The 18,112-nt window shown below is 40.5% G+C and overlaps 1 protein-coding gene across 1 annotated transcript in view; it reads right to left on the bottom strand.

Moving 5' to 3' along the window:
• Positions 1-18,112, bottom strand: part of LOC117410241 (titin-like) — a 368,958-nt gene that overhangs the window by 349,927 nt on the left and 919 nt on the right. The window lies entirely within an intron of this gene.

Genomic DNA, 18,112 nt, shown 5'->3' with positions numbered 1-18,112 from the left:
GAGGTGAGGAGACCACCTCCACCACAGCCCCGACCACCACCCCTGTGCCACAGCCCGGCGCCTGGGGGTTGGATCCCTCGGCCTGGGCTCCCGGACACCCAGGCTCCATGTCTGGACCTTTGGTCGCTGGGCCTGACTCCCAGGTCGCAGCACCACCAGGCACAGGAGGTCGCCTGGTCTCCTGCTCTGCTCCCCCTGGTTGCCCAGACATCGCTGCACTGTCGCCTGGGCTCGCACCTCTGCCTGGGGCTGCAGCTGGCTGGTCGCCTGCCTGTGCTCCCGACGCCCCATCCAATGCACCTGGGTCCCCTTTCGCCAGGTCTCGGTCCCGCCAAGAGGGCGCCGGGCTATGGACTGACCCTCCCTCAGCAATGGGAGAAGGAAGACCTCCCACCATGGCCGCCCCCATGGGCCACTTGCTTCCCCTCGTCCGGGACTTTGGGACTAAGGGGGGAGGTGGCCGTTGGGGCCAAGTGTGCTGTGCACAAGGGGGGGGAAATGTGATGGGGTGCTAGCTCGCCCCTATAAATATGTGTTGTTTGTTATTGTTAGTTTTACTGTTTTCATTATGTTTTTGTGATTCTTGGTTTGTTTTGGATTGGCAGGGAGGGGGTTAAATTCCTCCCTACAAAATACATGTGAGAATGTGGCTGGAGCCTTAAGTGTTTAATTGTTAATTATTAGTTAATTGGGCTCCAGCCACGGACTATAAAAGGGCAGCTGAAACCCTTTGTTGGGAAGAGGAGTTTTTGGGTGAGTTTTGTTTGTTGGTATGCTGTGCTGTGCTGTTTAGTTGAGAAAGAAACTGTAGTGAAGGCTAATGCCCAGCCTACATTTCTGTATTTTGTTTAAACCTTTTGTTTGGGCCCTTGTGCCTATTTATTTGATTATTTTTGTTTAATAAAGACCATTATTTTGCCCCTTCCACTGTCTCTGAGCCTCAAACCTCTGTCATCCTGCCACAGTCCCTTTTATCTAATATTATGTTTTGTTTGAAGATCTGATAAAATTCAGTGTCAGAAATGCAAAAATGCAGAAAATCAGACAGGGGGCAAATACTTTTTCACAGCACTGTATATATATATATATATATATATATAATACAACCCTAATATTATTATAATTGATATTTTATATTGATATGTTGTTATTTTACAGAAGTCAGTTTAGCACTTACTGGGGGCCTCTGAAAAGGCAGCACAAACATGTAGCAAGCATTGCACAGAAAAGATTGTTAGCACACAGTATTAAATGATTGATTTTTTCAGTTCAGTTCCAGTAACAAAGTATGGCTGTCCTGGCTCTGGACCCACAGCCATTTCATAGCTAACCCACTCCAGCAATGCGCATGCTCTCCCTGCTGCTGACAGCTCACATTAACCACGCTTTATAAAGAGGAAGAGGCTAGGAATCAGACACCACTGAATCAACCTCTAGTGTAGAAGCCTCAATGAAAACCACCAGGAGTACAACCTCACACAGCAGAGTGAACACGAGTAGTGCAGGGGTTGCATGGTGGTGTGTGCGTGCAGGGGTTGCATGGTGGTGTGTGCGTGCAGGGGTTGCATGGTGGTGTGTGCGTGCAGGGGTTGGATGGTGGTGTGTGTGTGCAGGGGTTGCATGGTGGTGTGTGCGTGTAGGGGTTGCATGGTGGTGTGTGCGTGCAGGGATTGCATGGTGGTGTGTGCGTGCAGGGATTGCATGGTGGTGTGTGCGTGCAGGGGTTGCATGGTTGTGACGAGTCACGGTTCTCTGTGTCTGTCCTTTTAAGAAAATTGAGTGTAATAAATGACATGCCCCCTTGAGCCTTAATAAGGCGCCGGTTTCTTTCTAGAGAGAGAGCGTATTTTCTTTTTTTTTTTCCTGGACTGGATGCATCTGTGGTTTTTCGTTACTGCTGTTTTCTGGGGTAGTAATCTTTAATTCTAAACTCTGTTCTACGTTTGTCACAATAGTATGAAGCTGCGTTTCAGTAGATGAACAAGATTCGGCTTTCGACTACCTGGGTTGAGGCTGGAAGTGGAACCTTGTGAATATGTAAACAATCGTGGAGGACTCTGATGTGGTGGAATTCCTAAATGGGTTTTTTCGCTGCAAACACGGATGGATTATATTACACGGGATATAAAATTCATGGAGGTCTCTTCAGTCCTTAGTAGGAGTGGGGTTGGACTGTTAATTTAAATCTACAGAGTGAATGGTGTGTATTGACAAACGCTGACCCAGAAAGTAGATCAGTGGGTACTTGTATTTGTTCTATTTTCGTTGTTTGTTTTTCTGTTTCTTTTTCTTTTTGTAATTATTACGTTTCTAATGACTCCTTCTTTAATTCTTGTCGTTATACTGTGTTAGTTATTATGCATGATTTGAGAGAAAGTATATAGTCCTTCTAAGACTGTTTGTTTGTTTGTTTATTTATAGATCTCTCGTTTTCTGCTAACTTTTATATAGTTTATAACGGGTATATTTTTTGTTTGTATAAATACTTTGTTATTAGGTGTTTAGGTTAAAAACCCAGGTGCTGAATTAAATGTGATTAGGGTTTTTAGTGTGTATTGCTAATTTACCATTACGCTTAATTATTTATTGGTAGTGGTTAGGAGTGTGATTGTGTGGCTTGTGCTGCGGGGTTGATTGAATAATACAACTATTAATTGCCTCAGAACTTTGGTGTCCTGTTTTCTTTATTTCTTGGTATAGTTTTATTAGAGTATGGTACTTAAGGTTATTTTTTATTAGGTGTGTGGGGTTATTGGTGTGCTTTGTATTTCTTTTGGTTTTTGTTATTACAAAAACAGGTACATTTAGTTTTTTGTAATTAATTGTATTCTTTTTTTGGTTTACTTGATAGTAACTCTGCTTCAGGGTGCAGGTCAGGTGGCCCCTGTGTCACTGGTATCTGTAATCTGGTAATGGTGCTTATTTCATGTTTTTTTTATATGTTTTGTTGCTTCTTTGTTATTGTTTGTTTTGATTACTTTTCTATTGGTAAGGGTATTTCCCTTCCTGGCACCCCAAATTTAGTTATTCTAGTAGCACCGTTACAGAAAGTGGCACCCCAGATGGGACGAATATATATATTCCCTGGAAATTATATTTATGAATTATTGTATTGTATTTTTTTTTTCTTTCTTTATTCTTTTTTTTTCTAAAAATGCAGTCCCCTGATCCTTTCATGGGTGTAAGCAATCTTGATTTGTCTATACAGAACACTGGACACAAAAGCCTTGCCGGTGATTTTAGTTTTAGCCCTCATGTTCAACCCTTAACATCTGCTGGATCTTTAATTGAGTTGGATGTGGAGGTTCTTTCACCAATACCACCACCTTGCTTGTTGCCTGCTCCAACTCCGGCTAGAGACATATTTACTCTCATGTCTATTAAGGAAATTATTGCTGATTTCACTACTAGTCATAAAATCTATTGGCAGGAGATGCTTCAGAGTTTGCAAAATCAAGTGACCATTGGGGAAGAACATTATCAACAGGTCGGTGGTTTCCTCAGAGACATTAAGACGGAGGTTATCGGAGAACGTGAACTGTTTGTGAAAACCATAAACAGTCTTGTTAAAGAGGAAGTACACAATATGTCTGTTGTACTGACTTCTGAATTGAAATGGATGTTTCAACAATTACAAATTGAGTTTCAACAGGATCTTCAAAGCAGTCAGATTAACACACAAGCTTTGCATACTGAAGTAAAAACATGTCATTCTCAGCTATTGGAGTTACAGCGAATGTTTGAAACTCTGCAGAAGACTTCAACAGAGGAGGTCAAGAAAAAAATAGAATCAGGACCAGGCATGGTCACTGCTGGATCAGATATTGACCCCTTGTTGTCTGAAACTGAAGGAGGTTTGGTGAATCATGGATGTTTAAATTTTAGGAGATCTGCATTAAACTCTATGGATGGCAAGTATCCAATTAAATTATCATTTCCTACATATGGCAGACCTCAAGACGATTCTGATCCGCTACTGTATTTATCTAAATGTCATGATTTTCTTGCTCTTAGACCATTAACTGATTCTGAAGTACTTGCTACTCTTCGCAGTGTACTATATGGCACGGCCCGTGATTGGTGGGAAATTGCCCGAGAACACGTGAAGAATTGGAAAGATTTTGAAAAACAGTTCATGTCTGCTTTCTTATCAGAAGATTATGAGGATGAACTGGCAGAAAGATTACGTACCAGAATACAAAGAGTAAATGAACCAATAAGAGATTTTGCTTTTTCATACAGAGCCTTGTGTAAAAAATGGAAACCTACAATGAGTGAAGTTGATATTGTTAAAATGATCTTAAAAAACATTAATCCTTATCTTACCAGTCAGTTGCGGGGACGGGTTACCACTGTGGAAGAAGTTGTACGTCTTGGACATCAATTGGAAAGAGACCGGCAACAACAACAGGAATACAAACGAAAGGGAGCTCATCCTCCCAGTGGAGCTGTTTTTTTAAAAACAAGTACTACAGGAAGTTATACTAAAACTCCTGATAGGCCAGAACTGCTTTGCTGGAGATGTAGAGGACAGCATGATCCTGGCACCTGTCCAATGTACAAAAACAACAAATGCCAGTCTAAACCAGTAAATTCAGGGCACTTAGAAATTCCAGTTCAACCCAGTGGGCGTGTTGCAGGAAACAGGTCAGTCACAACATTACCACCTATTCCAGCTTTACCCTTCCAAGAAAAGCTTCAGTCTAGCCAAAGACCTAGTAAACTTATGTCTCTTGTATCTATACCACGCCAATTGATTGTACCTTTGTCTATTCGTCAATGGAAAGGTAAAGCTATTCTTGACACTGGAGCCACCTATACTCTCTTACATGAACATCTTTGGTTAAAATGTAAGGGCCCACAAGAAGTCCTTAAGAAGTGGGAAGAAGGACCTTTGTACTTGGCAAATGGAGATGCAACTTGCCCCCTGGGGCGATTGGATCTGGAAATATGTTTACATGATCAGACTTTGACCCTGCCTACAGCTGTTTTATCTGCTTCTGCTCTTGCTTTTGCTGTTGTTTTAGGTTTGGACTTTATGTACTTCAGTGGTGTGCAAATTGATGTAATGCACCAAGTGTACAGTCTAAAAAACAATTGTAAAATGCTTTATCCTTTCCAACCCGGAACATCTCACGTAGCTGGATGGAGTCTATATTATCCAACTGCCATGGGTGATCAAAAGGCTGTAAATTCGTTGTTCACTGCTATTGTCCCTGTTGATGCACCTTTTTCTTGTTCTTCAGTAATGGATACTACTTTTTATCTTCAACAAGCTGTTTTACAGGCTAGTCTACAGGACTTTGAGAAGACACAGTTGTTACAAATCTTTGAGAAGTACAACTCGATTTGCACTTTGAAACCTGGCCGTACAAATTTTCTGACGCATAAGATCTACACTACCCATGATGTTCCAATCAAGCAGAGACCTTATCGATTGTCATCAATGAAGCAATCTCTCCTGAAGGAGCATCTGGATGAGATGACAGCAAGTGGAGTCATTGAGCCCTCTTTTTCTGGTTGGGCTTCACCAGTTGTTATGATCCCTAAGAAAGATGGAGGACAACGATTCTGTGTTGACTACCGAAAACTGAACGCCATTACCGAAAGTGATGCATATCCGCTTCCTACTATTGCAGATATTTTGGATTCCTTAGCTGGATCAGTAGTATTCACTACTCTTGATTTGAATAGTGGATATTGGCAGGTTGCCATGGATACAGAAAGTAAGAGTAAAACCGCCTTTGTCACCCCTTATGGATTACACCAGTTCACAGTCATGCCTTTTGGGTTGAAAAATGCTCCTGCAACGTTCCAACGATTGATGGAAACAGTTTTGAGTACGTTGAGAGGAAAGTTTTGTTTTGTGTATTTAGACGATATAATTATCTATTCCTCCACAGTCTCCCAACATCTACAAGATCTGCAAGCTGTTTTTAGCAGACTGCAGGAGGCGGGTCTAACATTGAATTTAAAAAAATGTCGCTTTTGTCGTACTGAAATTAAATTTTTAGGTCATCTGGTGAATGCCATGGGTATTCACGTTGATCCTGAGAAGACTGCTGCTGTTCAAGATTTCCCAGTTCCAACAAACCTCAAAGCTGTACAACGCTTTTTAGGCATGGCAGGTTGGTACCACAGGTTTGTACCCAACTTTTCACAGTTGGCTGAACCTCTAAATGCCTTAAAGAAAAAAGGGGCACTATTCATATGGACACCAGCATGTCAACAAGCCTTTGATGTCTTAAAACATCATTTAACCTGTCCCCCTATTTTGGGACATCCCCATCTAGATTTCCATTTTATTGTTTATACCGATGCCAGTGAGACCGGTCTGGGAGCCGTGCTTGCTCAGAAGATGGGGCCTGGGACCGAGGAAGTCCTGGCTTATGCCAGCCGAACCCTTAATCGTGCTGAGACAAATTACTCGACCACTGAGAGGGAGTGTCTTGCTGTGGTATGGGCACTAGAAAAATGGCAATTCTACTTGGAGAACAAGATGTTTACAGTAGTTATGGATCATTCTTCATTACTGTGGGTCTTCAATACTAGTAAAGCCAACTCTAGACTCCTTTGCTGGGCATTACGGTTGCAGAAATTTGATTTTGTGGTGGAATATCGTAAAGGAAAGCTTAATGTAGTACCAGATGCTTTGTCACGTGCTTTCCTTGATGATTCTGTTTCTTTACCCTCTTGCAGTGCTTACTTGAGTTTACAAGCTAACCAGGAATTTCCTTTTGATGATGTGACCCTTTGGAAAGAACAACAAAAGGATTCAGAAATTCAAGTTGTCTATCAGTCTCTTTTAGAGGAGACTGTACCAGAGTTGACTGATAATGATACTACTACTACTACTGGATTTGCTATCCTGGAGGACAAGGTGTACCGTAAGATCCAAGCTGGCAATCAGGTGAAGTACCAGATATATGTACCACGAAGCTTGAGAGACTCTGTGCTGCATGCTTATCATGACTCTCCATTGAGTGGACACCTTGGTGTTTTTAAGACCAGTAAGCGACTTCAATCAGTGGCATATTGGCCGAATCTATGGTCTGATGTCAAACGGTACATACAATCCTGTCAAGTTTGTCAATTATATAAACCAGAGAATCGTAAACCTGCAGGTGCTCTTCAACAAACTGTAGTGCATCGTCCTTGGGAGATGCTGGGAATTGATATTATGGGACCAATGCCCCGTAGTTCTCAACAGAATATATACTTGCTTGTTGTAGTTGATTACTATACCCGGTGGGTTGAATTGTTTCCCCTTAGGAAAGCTACTGCAGAGGTTATCGCCAGGATAGTGACCAGAGACATCTTCACTCGTTGGGGTGTTCCAGATTTCATACTATCTGATCAAGGTTCCCAATTCATCTCATCTGTCTTTAGAGCTGTGTGTGCACAATGGCAAGTCATTCCAAAGGTAACCTCTGCTTATCACCCACAGACTAATTTGACGGAGAGAGTGAACCGGACTTTAAAGCACATGATCTCTTCTTATGTGGGAAATCAACATAAGAAGTGGGATCGGTTTCTTCCTGAGTTTCGTTTTGCTTTAAGTCCACGGGATTATCACCTGCAGAGTTGAACATTGGAAGATGCCTGCGAGGGCCTATGGAGAAACTCCTGGAGGGTAAGGTGGATTGTTCTATTTCTCCTTGTTCACCTTCTTATGATCTGTTACAGCGACTGAAGTCTTTTAATATTCAGGCTCAGAAAAATTTGGAACAAGCTCGTCATCGCCAACGACGGAACTATAATAAACACCGTCGCGAGGTTCATTTTGACCCGCAAGACCGTGTTTGGGTTCGAGCTCATCCATTGTCTAAAGCTATTGACAAATTCAGTGCCAAACTTGCCCCAAAATGGAAGGGACCTTACCGAATTGTGCAACAGCTAGGCCCCGTCAATTATCAGGTTGTTCTTGAGGTGACTGGGGCTGATGCCAAAACAGTGCATGTGAGTAACCTTAAACCTTGTTTTCCCTCGGCTTTGGAATTGGAGACCCAAGAGCGACAGAAGGTGCTGGATATGTTTGCTGCAGACTCGGATGAGGAGGAGTTTGTGGGGTTCCCAGATTGATCAACAGAATTCTAATTTTTTTTTCTGGCCATTCTGGCTATTTTTTCTAGGGGGGGAGACTGTGACGAGTCACGGTTCTCCGTGTCTGTCCTTTTAAGAAAATTGAGTGTAATAAATGACACGCCCCCTTGAGCCTTAATAAGGCGCCGGTTTCTTTCTAGAGAGAGAGCGTATTTTCTTTTTTTTTTTCCTGGACTGGATGCATCTGTGGTTTTTCGTTACTGCTGTTTTCTGGGGTAGTAATCTTTAATTCTAAACTCTGTTCTACGTTTGTCACAATAGTATGAAGCTGCGTTTCAGTAGATGAACAAGATTCGGCTTTCGACTACCTGGGTTGAGGCTGGAAGTGGAACCTTGTGAATATGTAAACAATCGTGGAGGACTCTGATGTGGTGGAATTCCTAAATGGGTTTTTTCGCTGCAAACACGGATGGATTATATTACACGGGATATAAAATTCATGGAGGTCTCTTCAGTCCTTAGTAGGAGTGGGGTTGGACTGTTAATTTAAATCTACAGAGTGAATGGTGTGTATTGACAAACGCTGACCCAGAAAGTAGATCAGTGGGTACTTGTATTTGTTCTATTTTCGTTGTTTGTTTTTCTGTTTCTTTTTCTTTTTGTAATTATTACGTTTCTAATGACTCCTTCTTTAATTCTTGTCGTTATACTGTGTTAGTTATTATGCATGATTTGAGAGAAAGTATATAGTCCTTCTAAGACTGTTTGTTTGTTTGTTTATTTATAGATCTCTCGTTTTCTGCTAACTTTTATATAGTTTATAACGGGTATATTTTTTGTTTGTATAAATACTTTGTTATTAGGTGTTTAGGTTAAAAACCCAGGTGCTGAATTAAATGTGATTAGGGTTTTTAGTGTGTATTGCTAATTTACCATTACGCTTAATTATTTATTGGTAGTGGTTAGGAGTGTGATTGTGTGGCTTGTGCTGCGGGGTTGATTGAATAATACAACTATTAATTGCCTCAGAACTTTGGTGTCCTGTTTTCTTTATTTCTTGGTATAGTTTTATTAGAGTATGGTACTTAAGGTTATTTTTTATTAGGTGTGTGGGGTTATTGGTGTGCTTTGTATTTCTTTTGGTTTTTGTTATTACAAAAACAGGTACATTTAGTTTTTTGTAATTAATTGTATTCTTTTTTTGGTTTACTTGATAGTAACTCTGCTTCAGGGTGCAGGTCAGGTGGCCCCTGTGTCACTGGTATCTGTAATCTGGTAATGGTGCTTATTTCATGTTTTTTTTATATGTTTTGTTGCTTCTTTGTTATTGTTTGTTTTGATTACTTTTCTATTGGTAAGGGTATTTCCCTTCCTGGCACCCCAAATTTAGTTATTCTAGTAGCACCGTTACATGGTGGTGGTGTGTGTGCAGGGGTTGCATGGTGGTGGTGTGTGTGCAGGGGTTGCATGGTGGTGTGTGCGTGCAGGGGTTGCATGGTGGTGGTGTGTGCGTGCAGGGATTGCATGGTGGTGTGCGCGTGCAGGGGTTGCTTGGTGGTGTGTGCGTGCAGGGGTTGCCTGGTGGTGTGTGCGTGCAGGGGTTGCTTGGTGGTGTGTGCGTGCAGGGGTTGCCTGGTGGTGTGTGCGTGCAGGGGTTGCATGGTGGTGTGTGTGTGCAGGGGTTGCATGGTGGTTTGTGCGTGCAGGGGTTGCATGGTGGTTTGTGCGTGCAGGGGTTGCATGGTGGTGTGTGCGTACAGGGGTTGCATGGTGGTGTGTGCGTGCAGGGGTTGCATGGTGGTGTGTGCGTGCAGGGGTTGCATGGTGGTGGTGTGTGTGCAGGGGTTGCATGGTGGTGTGTGCGTGCAGGGGTTGCATGGTGGTGGTGTGTGCGTGCAGGGGTTGCATGGTGGTGTGTGCGTGCAGGGGTTGCATGGTAGTGTGTGCATGTAGGGGTTGCCTGGTGGTGTGTGCGTGCAGGGGTTGCATGTTGTGTGTGGAAGTGAATTGTGGTACAGGTTTGGCACAAATGACAGGTGAGTGGTGAGGTAGGGTGAGGTGGGGTGGGGTGAGGTGGGGGCAGACGAGAGTGTGAGAGAAGGTTGTGTTCGGAGGAGATAGAGAGATAGTGAGAAAGGGTAGGGTAAAAGAAAACTACTACAATCATTTATTTTCACGTTCGACGCCCAGTCCCTTTCCCTCACTTTATGATTTTATTTTGTGATTATTTAATTATTGTCAAAACAAACAGCCTTCACCTACTCACGGTTGCAGTCTCATTTCTGTCCCAAAAAGACCACGAAACTTGCTACAATATATTGATGACATAAGAAAATGAGATGTCCTTTTTTGGAATACCATGTTCCTTCTCAAAAATGTGTTTTAATATTAGCCTTTAAAAAAGGAAAACAACTGCTTTAATGAATTTTCATGTATCTATTTCAGTGCAATGTAGTTTCTTAATTGTAATAAAGAAATACATTTAACATTTACATTTTATTTCTGTTTCTTCATAAAAAAATAATTTTCTGGGGAGAGTAAAAAATAATTAACTTTGTACTAAGGGTTACTCTTAAATGAATTCATGATCCAGTTTATGGTAAACTGTGCATTCATGACTTAGAAACTCAGCTGTCAGCTGAGCAGAATATGCCAAAAAAACTGGTCTGAATTAAAAAATGCAAAGTGGCCTATAATTTGGGACGTTATCTAAAAACCAGAGCGGCCCAGAATTTGCAAAGTAAATGAAAACAGGGGCAGTCTATATGTAAAACTGTGATTACATTAGAGATAAACTAATGTATCCTGTAACAAAACTGCAATAGTGTAGAAGATACATATTTGCAATTAAAATATATCGCGCAAACGATTATAGATATATGCTATTTGAAAGTAAAAAGTACATCACCACAGAAAGCCAATTCTTACATCAGTGCATAACATGATAATTTATATAAAGTAATCACCCATACTTTGTTACATTAGTACAGCAAAATACCACATTATAATTTAATTGAAAGGTTCTGGAAAGCAGATCTCTCTCTCTCTCTCTCTCTCTCTCTCTCTCTCTCTCTCTCTCTCTCTCTCTCTCTCTCTCTCTCATCACAATGTACGCGTCACATGTAGTTCACCTTTAACACAGCGCTATTCGTCCAGTTAAGAAAATATTCATTACTGTGAGGCCAGCCAAACAATAACTCGCTGAGCATATCAAATGTTGCATGAGATGCTGCAGATTCACTGTGTTTAAAAGGAAAAACAAAAATAATTACGCTGTTAATTTAAATTAACTATCAGATTTTCTTTTATGAAAAAGAATGCATACAAATATGTTGGTCAAAAAGTCCAATATGTGGGGAAATTACACCACAGCCACCTCTGGAGCGCTCTGCCTACTGAACTCAACCCTAATCTTGCACTGTAGCAAAAGATCAAATGTTGTTTTTAGATAACAAAGCTAGAATAAATGTTACTATAGTCTGCAAGTGTTTCCTTACAAAACACGTGGACATTTTGATCTGGACCACATGTGATGGTTATGAATATTGTCCGTTCAGGTATGCAGAGAAACACATTGCCACACATTACAACACAGTGCAGTTCATTCCTCTCACATCTATTACTCAGTCATCAGACTCTGAAAATCCTTTAACAAATGCAACCCTTAGAAAGCTCTGAGCTTTTGTACTTCTACTTGCCTAATTTGGAGTCTGCATGAAAACGACAATTTTCTAAGAGGAGTAATTATAACAGTATAAAACTGTCAAGAAACAAATTCCTTCCAGGAAGGAGCAGTTAAATTATTGTAGTTTCTTTTCTTACTATTTTTATGCCTTGAAATGTATTCCTCTCTGAATATTTGCCTTTTCCTTCAAAGCAGTGCCTAACTCTCCACAATCACATGACAAGCCCCATCTAGAATACTGCAGTTACAACATTTGACCACCTGTGGCAGCAAGTGCTATTCAAAAATCACATTAAAGGTGAATGTTCATGAAACAATGTTAAAGTAGATAAAATTAGCCTTTCATGAAGTTTTCTGACCATCCTCATCACACACATGGGCAGCAGTGTGGAGTAGTGGTTAGGGTTCTGGACTCTTGACCGGAGGGTCGTGGGTTCAATCCCTGGTAGGGGACACTGCTGCTGTACTTTACCTACATTGCTCCAGTAAAAACCCAACTGTATAAATGGGTAATTGTATGTAAAAAAAATAATGTGATATGTTGTAACAATTGTAAGTCGCCCTGGATAAGGGCGTCTGCTAAGAAATTAATAATAATAATAACACACACACACACACATCACTTAAGAAGCTTCTTTAGCAGACAGAGCAAGCTGGATAATGATAAGCTCACATGCTTCAACACAGTTAAATACAATCTATAAGCCATGAAAAAGGGTTGAAAACAAGGAACTGATCTCTTTTATGGTGACTGCTCACCACTATAGTATAGCATTTGCTCATCACTGTTGTTAATGAAACACAACTGTTTTAATTCAGTACAGTACAGAGCCAGCTCCAATATCCCCTTTTAAAAACCACCCGAAACTGACAAGCCAGACTCTTTCAAGCCATCAATCCCTCACCAGGGAGGCATGCTGCTGGATTTGTGTTAAAGTATTGGATCGCAGTACTTACACATCACAATGTAGAGTTTCACAGCCCGCATTCTGCCTGGAACTAAACGAAACTGCAACAGAACTGATCTTCATAGAAAACCTCAGTTTCCTTAAACGCTGGCAGCGCTTCACAGTTCCTCCCAGTGATGTTTTTTTTATCTCAAAGTGCTAACTGGTCACCAGCTACTGTTACAAAAATATGCTGATGATTTCATACTGCAGATGAGCTCAGTGTGTGAATTTGTATTTTTACACTAAAACCTGTTCTTCTTTCTGAGAAGCAGCTTCATCTGTAAGCCAGTAAGTGCAGCACAGACAAAATGTCATTTGTCTAATATCTATTCTTAAAACTATTAGAAATAACTGAGCTGCACACACCTGCAGTAGATGTATTTGCCTTTCCCTCTCTCCGTCTTTGTCAGCCGTAACATCAGGTATGAGAAGAACACAAGCAAATGAAATCACTGATAATCAAAAGAACTGAGCATTGACTTCTGCAGCCATCATCTGCTTGCATCAATGAATAAACAAATCTGGGAAGCAATTTTTAATTTTACTTACACATGAATGGTCAAGGAATGGTGACAAATACATTAAATGCCAGTACTGACTTTGAAACAAAACAAGACACGAACAAACCAGACCAAATGAATAAACGGAATGTTGAAAGTCCTGTTCATAAATTAAATATTAATGACAGAAAACTTGATTTGGAAATAATTTAGAAAACTAACCATTCAGCAAAAGATACGTTACTACTAAACTATTTTAAAACTATTTTACGAGCATTATCAAATTCTGTTTGGTGGTTTACTGGTGAAAGCAGCAGAGGCCATCTCAAAAACAGAACAAACTTCTCCTTTTCTGCGGTCAGTCAGCTCTGTGTTTATTTCTGAGAATAAGTGACTGTGAGAGGAAGTGAAGGCAGGCAGGGTTTAAATTGAGCCTGAATACTGGAATGCAGCCCTGCACCCCCTGTTAAACAGCCAAGAGGGGATTCTGAAAAGGGGAGATTGAGCTGAGCAGTTTCATACCAAACATGCCAGTCAATCATCTTTAGAAAGCCACTTAGTGGAGGAGTCTGAGTGGCCTCTTTATGAAGTGTACTGCAGTATATACTGCAGCAGCACAGTATGGTAAAAACTAAATGAAAAATACAATCATAGTCAAACCATACTCAGTGCACACAAGTGCGCACGGTCAATTCTAGATAGGTTTGGTAAAACATTGTGAGTTCACATTGTAAAACTATCAGTCAAGACTGAATTGTATGAAGGACATGATTAAAAAAAAGAAATGAAAAAACACAATTGAAGGGTTTATAACAAACAACACCCTAAATCACTGGAAACACCCCACTGGTATTATAAATCTGTTTGGACAGTCATGATGTGCTGTGTTACGCAAACACATGTCCAGTATGTTGATGTGCTAGATATACCTCCACCCCCACGAATGTGTGAGGGTTTCAATCTTATGGTGACTATAGGCCCAGGCACCTCCTGTAATTTACTGTAAGTGTGCAATTACATGGCTCGAGATTAACGTTTCAAACCCTGCACTTTATAAGAAAAAGACATAAGTGAATATACATATGTAAATACATGTACAAAAGTGATATACATTTTTTTTTTTTTTTTTTTTACAAAAAAAAAGTACATTTGTGTTCCTGAAGACTGTTACAGACGAATGCAAAAAAATCTCCTGAGAGAAAGTGAAAATATTGTTTTTTAATATGAGGGCACAAGTTCCTGTTTTTATAATTGTAAAAAAAAAACAGTTAGGCTGGTGAAATGTTCAATATTTGCTGAATATATTAAGAGACAATTCATGCAAGTATTACTGAAATCCAACTTAATAATACGAGGCACATCGTGTTAAGTTGTGTTATGGTAGATCCTTGTTAATTACATAGACTGTGTGCCTCAAAGTGTTATGCAATTAACCAGAGTATGCAATTATCAGTAATTTATACAATGTAATACAGGTACTTTTAATTGTATACCTGACAATTGCATACAGTTGTGAATGTACAGTTAAATTGTATATATAAGTTCCTTATAATTGCTTATTGTGGTTAAATGCATACAATTGCTAGGCACATGGGATATGCAATTAACAGCAATCTACAGCATGTGCATTTTAATAAGAAATGTGCTTCACTTTTATAAAGTTCAAAGGAATATGCAATTATCAGATATGCAATTAATTGGAATACACTGTACTTGTAAAATGCTTAAACCTCTAAATGAATGTAATATATTGGCACACCATGGCTAAATGTAACATTACCTCTCATCAGCAAAATAACATTACATTTGTTTTTAGTTTCTGTCTATGTTTTTTTGTCTTCATTTTCCATAATGTATATTCAGTGACTGGCACAGCACTCCAATACAACTAAATTAACTTTCTCTGCAGCAAGTATTAGTGCCCGACCTGTACCCCTCACTCAAACTCTACACAGCACAGACTCTATGTGGGTCTAGGGGCCCTAATACCTGCTGCACATGAAGTGACCTTATAATGCTGAGGCAGTCAAAGAGAATCTAAAGTCTGGAGAGATTTTATAGAAATCAGTGTTGAGGCAGTCAAAGTGAATCTAAAGTCTGAAGAGATTCTATAGAAATCAGTGTTGAGGCAGTCAAAGAGCATCTAAAGTCTGAAGAGATTCTATAGAAATCAGTGGTCATCGCTGTCAACATGCATGATGCCTTCTTAGTAAAGGAAGGATTTGCACATCAAAAAATCCTGTGTCCATTTCTTACCTGCAAACTGTCCTGAACAGAAACGTACAACCTCTAGATCTGGAGGAACACCTCTGATCTGGCAACACTGCAGCGCTCATGTGGAGTTAATCCTGCAGTAAGTGAGGGAGAGGGAAGCAGACTACCTGAATACTTCAATGCAGCTCCACACCTCCCGTTATCTTGGGTTTAAAAGGCATGTTGTATGCAGACAGGCTGGGATCAATAAGATACTAACAACCAAACGAGCAAGATGGGCTGAATGGCCTCCTCTCGTTTGTAAACCTTCTTATGTTCTTATGTTCTTACACTGCAAAGGGAGATTCTGAAAAGGGGAGATTCTTGTCACACATGCTGAGTGGTGGAGTCTGCTCTGCCCCTTTGAAAAGCCAACTGCAGCAGTGTACTATGGTAACAACACATTTTGACAGATCTTTAATCATTTATCATAGACTCCTAGCCTCCTTACAGATTATATGATTATATTTACATGGATTGGGTGATATGGATTGTGGTTTTATATTTCTATGTAGCTTGCATTAAAAGACAGTACTAATAATCGTGTCACCCTGTGTGTTTAAAGCCGATAGGAGATTCATTACATGGTGAACAAAATAACTCCTTTGAATTTACTTCTAGCCTTTCAGATTACATTTGAGAACAGTATAATCTGCTAACCTGTTGATTTGAAACAAATGGGGTATTAGCTTATGTACTGTATGTGTGTGCAATGGGATATTAGTTTATGTACTGTATGTGTGTACAATGGTGTACTTGCTTATGTACTGTATGTGTGTGCAGTGGTGTACTTGCTTATGTACTGTATGTGTGTGCAATGGGGTATTTGCTTATCCCTTGGGGCCAGCTTGACAAAACAAGCACAATAGGCCCTTTTCACAAAACATGAAGGACTGTTAAGGAATGTTTTTAAGGACTGTTTTTGAAGAGTGTTTATAAACATTCTCTTAGGTGAAACAGCGCTTTGTAAAATGAGGATAAACTCCAAACCCTTATAAAACAGCCGAAAACCGGTTTAATGGTCTGAAAGTTTGATTTAATAAATCAAAATGGGCTTTAACAGACCAGTCCTTAAAGTGATTGTTACAGCTAACAAATAAGAATTCCAGACATATCACCTGTGTTGCATTTCCATTAGCTGCATAGGTCTCAGATATACAGCATTGAAAGAAATACATGTTATAGGAAACATGGATTATCATTTTATATTTAACATTGTGTAGAACCAGATATGATGTTTTAAAACACAAAGACATGTTTACAATAACATGTTGTAATGATCCTTTACTGATTGGTTACTGAACCTTTGAGTAACGTGTATAGTTCATTAGCGCCACCTACTGGGCGGTGGAATATCTCTCAGTTGCGAGGAGGGCAGAGAGCTGTGTAGATGTGCCTTGGGTGTATCCGGAGTAAGGTGGGTCAACTAGCGGGCTAAATAATAGAAGTGTCTGACTCTGTGAATGGAGCTGTGGAGCTCGGCTCTGTATGGTCTGAAGCATTTGACTGCTGTAATAAATGTGCTCTGTGCTTGTATAATAGAAGTGCCTGACTCTGTGAATGGAGCTGTGGAGCTCGGCTCTGTATGTTCTGAAGCACTTGACTGCTGTAATAAATGTGCTCTGTGCTTGTATAATAGAAGTGCCTGACTCTGTGAATGGAGCTGTGGAGCTTGGCTCTGTATGGACTTAAGCATTTGACTGCTATAATAAATGTGCTCTGTGCTTGTATAATAGAAGTGCCTGTGAATGGAGCTGTGGAGCTTGGCTCTGTATGGACTGAAGCATTTGACTGCAGTAGGAGCAGCAGCAGCAGCAGCACAACCTGCATGTCTGTTTATTCTATACAGTTTGCAGTGTCTGCTTTCTTATAAAAGATCAAACGTAAACGTGTGAATCTGACCACAGCTCTCCACTCTGCTCTGTGATGAACTGTGACCACAGCATACAGGAAAGGCTACTGTATGTGTTGTAAACACCAAGCACCATGACAAGAGAGGATGTTTTATAGAGACAAGCATGTCAGTGACACTCATCCCCCAACAAGTAGATGACATGCATCCACTCTATGCACATATGTGGGCAAATCACAGTCAAATTGCGCCCTCCATAGTATATGTATTATATGGGAAATTTAACAATAGTGGAAAAGCAGGCACAATAACTTGCACTAACGAATGTCCTTACCAAGTTTCATCCAAATTGAATCAGTACTTTCCTGGATCTCTGTAGAAAGACTTATACAGGGGGACAGACAGACAGAGGGGACTCCGGGTACCCCTGGATTTTCTTAATCTTTGTAAGTTATGTCAAAGCATGTCCAAAGCTATTTTTATTGCATTTGAAAAGGGCTGTTCTCTAAGATACACTGCCCGGCCACTTTATTAGGACATGTCTACCAGATTTAGCATCGCCCTGAATTAGAGAAGAAAATTGGGTTGGGCAGGGATGGAAATAAGACTCCCATTGCATAGCAGTTTGATACATTCCTGGTTTCACTGAGTTTAAGACACACCTGAGCATGTTCGCTATACACTGTGGCTAATCAAGATCCTGGAATGGGTGAAACTGCTATGCAATAGGAGTCTTATTTCCATCCCTGCCATGTGATGCAATATGTGATCCCTGCAGCTCTATAAAGCTATGGGAGCAGCACAATTGCAAACAGTCTACCAGAAATGA

This window comes from Acipenser ruthenus, chromosome 60, assembly GCF_902713425.1.
Source record: "Acipenser ruthenus chromosome 60, fAciRut3.2 maternal haplotype, whole genome shotgun sequence".
Lineage (NCBI taxonomy): Eukaryota > Metazoa > Chordata > Actinopteri > Acipenseriformes > Acipenseridae > Acipenser > Acipenser ruthenus.
Note: the sequence above shows the minus strand (reverse complement) of the source record. Positions and strands in the feature narration are given on the sequence as shown.